The sequence below is a fragment of the Drosophila virilis genome, chromosome 5 (assembly GCF_030788295.1).
Source record: "Drosophila virilis strain 15010-1051.87 chromosome 5, Dvir_AGI_RSII-ME, whole genome shotgun sequence".
Taxonomy (NCBI): domain Eukaryota; kingdom Metazoa; phylum Arthropoda; class Insecta; order Diptera; family Drosophilidae; genus Drosophila; species Drosophila virilis.
In genome coordinates this window covers 14,814,070-14,821,064 of record NC_091547.1, presented here as the reverse complement: position 1 = coordinate 14,821,064, position 6,995 = coordinate 14,814,070, and the positions used below count along the sequence as shown (strand labels likewise).

At 38.8% G+C, this 6,995-nt stretch overlaps 4 non-coding genes across 4 annotated transcripts; 2 read left to right on the top strand and 2 right to left on the bottom strand.

Annotated features, from left to right (window-relative positions):
- The first annotated feature begins 50 nt into the window (after positions 1-50).
- On the top strand, positions 51-133 carry TRNAL-CAG (transfer RNA leucine (anticodon CAG)). The gene has a single exon. It is a non-coding gene; the product is annotated as a tRNA-Leu (tRNA).
- Positions 134-2,097: 1,964 nt separating this feature from the next.
- On the top strand, positions 2,098-2,170 carry TRNAK-UUU (transfer RNA lysine (anticodon UUU)). Its single transcript has one exon. It is a non-coding gene; the product is annotated as a tRNA-Lys (tRNA).
- Positions 2,171-2,385: 215 nt separating this feature from the next.
- On the bottom strand, positions 2,386-2,458 carry TRNAK-UUU (transfer RNA lysine (anticodon UUU)). Its single transcript has one exon. It is a non-coding gene; the product is annotated as a tRNA-Lys (tRNA).
- Positions 2,459-2,807: 349 nt separating this feature from the next.
- On the bottom strand, positions 2,808-2,880 carry TRNAK-UUU (transfer RNA lysine (anticodon UUU)). Its single transcript has one exon. It is a non-coding gene; the product is annotated as a tRNA-Lys (tRNA).
- Between the last annotated feature and the right edge of the window lie 4,115 nt (positions 2,881-6,995).

The following is a 6,995-nucleotide window of genomic DNA, read 5'->3' as shown; positions in this document are numbered from 1 at the left end:
TTAGCCGGTTTTTCATACATGAAGGCTTTTTGGCAGCAATGGGTATACGTGTCAGGATGGCCGAGTGGTCTAAGGCGCTGCGTTCAGGTCGCAGTCTACTCTGTAGGCGTGGGTTCGAATCCCACTTCTGACAAATTCTTTTTATATTTATATTTATTTTTGATATGTAAATGGCAACATTTTCCTATTTTGCATACTTTGTATATTATATAGGTTATTCACAAATTGGAGAAATGAAAGTTTTAAGGGATAAGTCTTTGCAATAGAGTTCCATATGTGTAGGTGTGCTTCATGTAATTTGACTTGTGTTCAGTGTATTTCTTTGTCGTTGACTCCCAATGAGAGTATTTCCACTTTTCACACCTTTAAGATATATTTGTATTAATGCTATGGAAAATTGAAGGAATTTTCCATGTCTTTCAGTTATACTTTACACACTCAAAACTCTTTATCATTAATTGTCCTGGGTAAATCATCGTTGAAGGATATTCATACGCATCGACTTCTGTGGGATTGACTTATTTATTTGCAATGCACGTTTGCCCATGCTAGAGAGAATGACACAATTTACACGCTTGACTGCGGTCAGTCCGTGTGCGCAGGGCTTACTGTAGGGGAGCAGCTTTGGCTGTGGATGTCATTACCTGGGCTATCCTGCATTTTTATGGCATTAAAAATTGTTAATGTACTGCTCAACGGTCGCCTGAGCTTGAGCAGCATCCAGGCGCCCATTTATTACGACGCATGGCCGTGGCAGCTGCAGCCGCAACAGAAGTGGCAGAAAAGAACGCTGCATACCTCTGGGCGCACAGACTCAACTGAAGTGGGCGACTGCCAAGGACGTCGACTAGCGTCCACTAATGCAACAAATAAATCAACTGAAATGTGCGACTGACCGTTGCCCGCACTGGGGTAAAAGGAGGAAAAAGTTGGCTGCCCAGCTGGAAATGGCTAAATAATTGCTCGAGTGATGAAAGTTACAGCGAGGTAGTCAGCCGAAAGTCATAGGCTAATTCATATACGGATTAAACTACGTTTTACCTACACCTAAGAATGCGCTACAAATATTATCTCTGTCTGATACACATTTCATTAAACTGATGTAAATTAGACTTGGATAATCTATTAGAGTTGTATTAATGATATAAGTTTCTTGCAGTTTGTAGTGTATCTGTTTGCCACATAGGGTCTATAGTTCGCCCGAGATGTGACATTATAATTGCATTAACCAGATTATTGCAGCGCACATATCATGTGTCGGACATAGAATAAGTATCAAACGTTCAATTCGAATTGGCCATCCAGTAATGAGAATCAGTCAGGCTAATGTAAGAGCTAGACACAGACCGAGACAACTTAAATGCGACAACTTGAATACTGACTGACTGCAATGGTACTAATAAAATTAATAGACTATAAAAGTCACACACACTTAGAGATTCGCATACACAAATACACACACAATGGCTAGAGAAGGACCTGCATTGGAATCTGAGAGCTTGAAATGAAATGCAAAGAATTTCCTGCTCATACGTTACGCTCAATGGATTTTGGATGACAGACAGTCATAGGGAGTGGGGGGCTTGGGTGGGCCAGCTTCACGGATAAAAACGTCAACATCTGGGACGTGGAAAGTGGGCCGATGCGAAAATGGTGACATCAAATGGGATTGGGTCAACAGACGCATTACTGTTCATGCACTGCGAATGGCAACTATGTTAGGATAAGAATTTTATGATGTGTACAAATTCCCTCGCATAACTCATCTGAATTGCAAGCCTCGTGCTCTATTTTTTTCCCCCATTTAGATCATAAATATAAATGGTTCGATGAGTGCTGTCAAAGGATAAAGCAACTAACAACAATGAAGAATTGGCTTTCGCTCAAATAGAGAACTAAGAAATACCCTGCATTAAGTATAAATTCATGTAGAAGAGTTGTCATCGTCAAAGTATACATAGATAAGTTTTGTTTCTGTATTGCAAGGATAAGTCTTCAGGCCTTCTATTTAGGTGGTTAGATGCACTATGTATATTCTATAAATAAATCAGGAGTTTGTGTGGCAACTATACGACATTAAACTCCAAAAGTCCATGTGCCCGGGTAGCTCAGTCGGTAGAGCATTGGACTTTTAATCCAAGGGTCCAGGGTTCAAGTCCCTGCTCGGGCGACGTTTCTTTTTATATTTTAGAACTTTTATATTTGACTTTTAATGTATCCAGGCATTACATTTCAAAATCAATTGGGTTTTGGAATCATTCGACTCTTTAAAACTTTTTTCAAATATGGCAGGATATATTTCCAAAATCTAGCACTATTGAAAATTTTGTACCAAAATATATACGTATATTTATGGATTAAAAGAACCGTAAGTTAAAAAGCGATCGCCCAAGCAGGGACTTGAACCCTGGACCCTTGGATTAAAAGTCCAATGCTCTACCGACTGAGCTACCCGGGCATTGGATGTTTCTAACAAAAACTAAAACAAGAAAAAAATAGTTACTTTCGGAGAACCATAGGTAATATACATTTGCAGACGTTAGAAGTGTTTTTAGTCCTAAACTTAACTGTGCGTAACTGGTTAAAATAAGGTCCACAGTTCTATAAAAAGAGTTAAGAAAAATATTAGTTCAAGAAGAGACTTGATCCCTATCGACTGTCTGATTAAACTTACTGTGACTGGCATCGAAAATGCTTCTTGCACAAAACAAGTATACCTTTGAAACTAGTTTAAATGGGTTCAGAGGGCATACAAGGCTTAAGACAGCAGGGATAAAATATTTTAAACGTACTGTAAGCCAAAAAGTCGCCCGAGCAGGGACTTGAACCCTGGACCCTTGGATTAAAAGTCCAATGCTCTACCGACTGAGCTACCCGGGCTTGATTTACATTCATTTTATTCAAACTTAACAAAATGAAGCAGAATTTGATCGCATATTTGGAGCATACACAAATATAAAAAAACACTCTGGTTCCCACGGACAGTTCCTTTGGCATATTGATTAATCCGTTGTCCCTTTTGGTTAGCTCGGTAAAATTGTTCTGCCTCACCTTTCATTTATATACTCTGAACTAGTACTGAAACTTTTGGTACAATTAGCGCCAGCTTCGGGCAGAGACAAAGCCGCCTAAATTGCTTCCAGACAAATTCAATCATTTTTGTCATATTAACAAGGCCGCGAAATGTAATAAAAAGCGAACCGAATCATATCAAGAAATGTTTTGGAAGCAGAAAACTTTTTGTGAACATCAAATGTACATTTCATGACGTAGGACTTAGCTGAAACAGATTCTTAATCGAAAACTAACAAATAATTGTTGCCTTTATACGAATTACTAAACTAATTGCTTAACTAAAAATTTGTATATGCGAACAGCTCTTAAGTGAAATGTGAAAGGGCAATTCCGAATTTATTGTAACAATTTATATCAAATTGAATTTAATTTGGAAAATTGAAATGTCAATTAGAAAACAGCACAATAATCAATAAACGCCAATATGTGTACAATAGGAATGTGCTTTCAATGTCAAGGAAGCAAATCAAAAAACAAAATTTCTAAGTACAAGTTGATTGTGGCCGGAGACGAAAGCGACAACTTTCACTTTGAAGGACACGAAGATGCCGTAACACAGATACTTAAACGTACCGACTCATAGATGTACAGACGGATGTGCGAACAGACAGACATGTGGGACATAATGTCAATCTCAGCGACTGTTCGTTCGCAATTCGCAGCTCGCTGAAGCGAAAAGCGGAAATCAGACGCAATATCAGGCGGATATGCTCTACAGGACCGGACGGAAATGAAGCGTAAGTGAACGTTGCAAAAACAACAAGCAGCCGAACATTGAATTAAATGTACGAAACAAGCGGACGATGTCTGCCTGCTCGACGCAGACAGTTCTGGTGACATTGAATAAGGGGTATATGGACAAGTGAGAGTGCTCTAGTCGGGACTGCCCGGCTAGACGATACCCTGAATCCAGCGCCAAGCTGCCGCTGCCAACATTCTCTCCTGCTTACACATGATCAGGGCTAAAATGGAATACAAGAGTGTGTTTATGGTTATTAAGCCGTATCTCAAAGTCGACATTTCCAAAATAGAAAATAGAAAATAGAAAATAATAACAAATTATGAGAATGACAAGGCTAGATGAACTCCGTTCATCTGATTAAGAATATTTTACTCATTTTCAAAGGCCTTCGGGTATAATAATAAGACTGAGTAAATATTGCGCATACGTCGTGAGGGACGCAGATAGAGAGAGATTGTCAACGGTGACAGCAACAATGCAGGGCCAATAAAACGCATCAAAGGAATTCGACTGTTTTTGCTGTTCAGCATTGGCTGGCTGCTCTAAATAGACATGTGTGTAACCCGAGTCGTCCAAGTTACTCGCAAAACATGAAATCGATTTCGCATTTGCAGTAAAAATGCAAATGTAAACTGACAAAAATAACAACAACAACAACTCAGTTGACAAAGTTTGGGTTGTCAAGTGTATCAAAAACACATATAGGCAATAACTATTTGCAACTAGATACAAATACATTTCTGTTGCAGATTTATATAAGTGCTCATATCCATATCCGGCGTTGCTCGGCTACTTTTATTCTGATTGAACCAAGTGAGTGGGAGTTAACTTATTTACATTTATATAACTTCAACGAGAGCAAAACCTTTCCACGCTTGGGTAACAAGTCGCTCTCAGTTGGTCGCGAATGAGGCAGAGATGTCAGTCAGCTTTATCAATTCTGAACTTAATTGAATTAAAATATATTTTTTTAAATAAAATAAACCTCGTTGTTGACATGCCTTAATTATGATGTGTTTAATATTGCTTTATATCTTGAAACGCTGTTTGAGTGACCCAGTTATTGGATCCTTGAACAACAAGAAATTAAATTTAAAGCGAGTGCAGTGATGCTTAAATCCGAATGTCTCAGTTGCTTAATTATAATAATGATAATAATAATAACAAATTGTATGTCATTTGCATTTTAAACAGCCCTTGCAATGTGGTAAATTGGGCTCGAACCAGCAAAAATGTCGCCTTATAAGACCTAAGGCCATTTGATAAAAATTATAATAAAAACAATATTTGTAATAATAATAAAAATAATAATGGTAATAGTAATAGTAATAGCAACAATAATAATGATAATAATATAATATATAAAAAACTTAAAAATGAAGAGTATTAACTTTGAAAAATTCTATAAGTTCTAAAGCCCTTTTAAAGTATTCACAATAGTCGGATCACCGTCTTCGTGAATCGATTGCAGCTGATTGCACATTGCCCTGCACGTGATGCGGGCGCATACGAATAGTTGTAACTGTAGATATATGAATATGTATCTAGACACTCACATACGCATGTCTTTATGCAAATTTCACTAAAGTTTTTCTGGTGGCTGCCTCTTCGAGAGCTAACTGCAGCGCTTAACACGATTTCTTAACGCTATGTTGCACATTTTGCAAGTTTTGCCAAGTTCAAATGGCTGTGAAAATGCACACGGGCCGGGAGGTTATACCAAAAAATAGTGGGTGGCGCCTAAAACAGCAACAGCGGCTATTTTGTAAGCCAGAGTTGTGAAGAGGTAACTGGAACAAACTGCGGCGCGTGTTGCAAGTGCGCACTCGAAAACTTTTGTGGCTTGATGCACATTTTTGAAAACACAACAAAAAAATGTATAGAAAACTGTAACTTCAAACTAATCAATGAACAACAAATTAATTGACAAAAACATTACCGATAAGGCGATTTAATTTCTTAATTAAGTTCTTAATACAAGTGACAAGGTCACGAAAGAACAAATTAAAGGTTCTAGTCGGGAGCTCCCGACTAGGGGATACCCTGAAACAGGATATCGATATCGATTCATGTCGATTGCTTGGAAAGGGAGTAAGTTATCGATTATCGGAAACAAACTCGATTCGCGCGGGCACTAGGAGCATCTACATCTTAATTTCAAGTCTCTAGCTCTTACAGGTTCTGGAATCCTTGCATTCATACATACGGACAGACAGACAGACGGACATGGCTAGATTTTCGCATCGACCTCTATTTTGATAAAAAGTGTGATTGCCTTGCCATTTTGTCGATTTGGGTCAAAATTTTGGATTTCCTTTTTTTTATGCCAATCGATAGAACTGATCCTTACGAGTCGAAAATGGTATGAAATTGCAAAATCGCACATTATTTGACGGAAATATTCCAAAAAATCATCAAAAAGGTTGAATTTACGAAGTAATCGGTTTTTTGTCAACAACATTTTTCAACCCATCGATGATTAATTTGTTTGAATGCCAATTGATGGTAGGGATCCGTACGCATTCAAAAAGGTATAACATTTTAAAATCAGACATTATTTACCCGAGATATTAAAAAAAAATCATCGAAAAAGTTTCGATTTTCGCACCGACCTCGACCTCCGAGCGACCTGGAGTTATGTCGTTTTGGAACGTCATATCTCCGCAGGGAGTTATGTCGTTTTGGAACGTCATATCTCCGCAGGGAGTTATGTCGTTTTGGAACGTCATATCTCCGCAGGGAGTTATGTCGTTTTGGAACGTCATATCTCCGCGGGGAGTTATGTCGTTTTGGAACGTCATATCTCCGCGGGGAGTTATGTCGTTTTGGAACGTCATATCACCGCAGGGAGTTATGTCGTTTTGGAACGTCATATCTCCGCGGGGAATTATGTCGTTTTGGAACGTCATATCTCCGCGCAGAGTTATGTCGTTTTAGAACGTGATATCTCCGCGCGGAGTTATGTCGTTTTGGAACGTCATATCTCCGCGGGGAGTTATGTCGTTTTGGAACGTCATATCTCCGCGCAGAGTTGTGTCGTTTTGGAACTTCATACCTCCGCGCGGAGTTATGTCGTTTTAGAACGTGATATCTCCGCGCAGAGTTGTGTCGTTTTGGAACGTCATATCTCCGCGGGGAATTATGTCGTTTTGGAACGTCATATCTCCGCGCAGAGTTA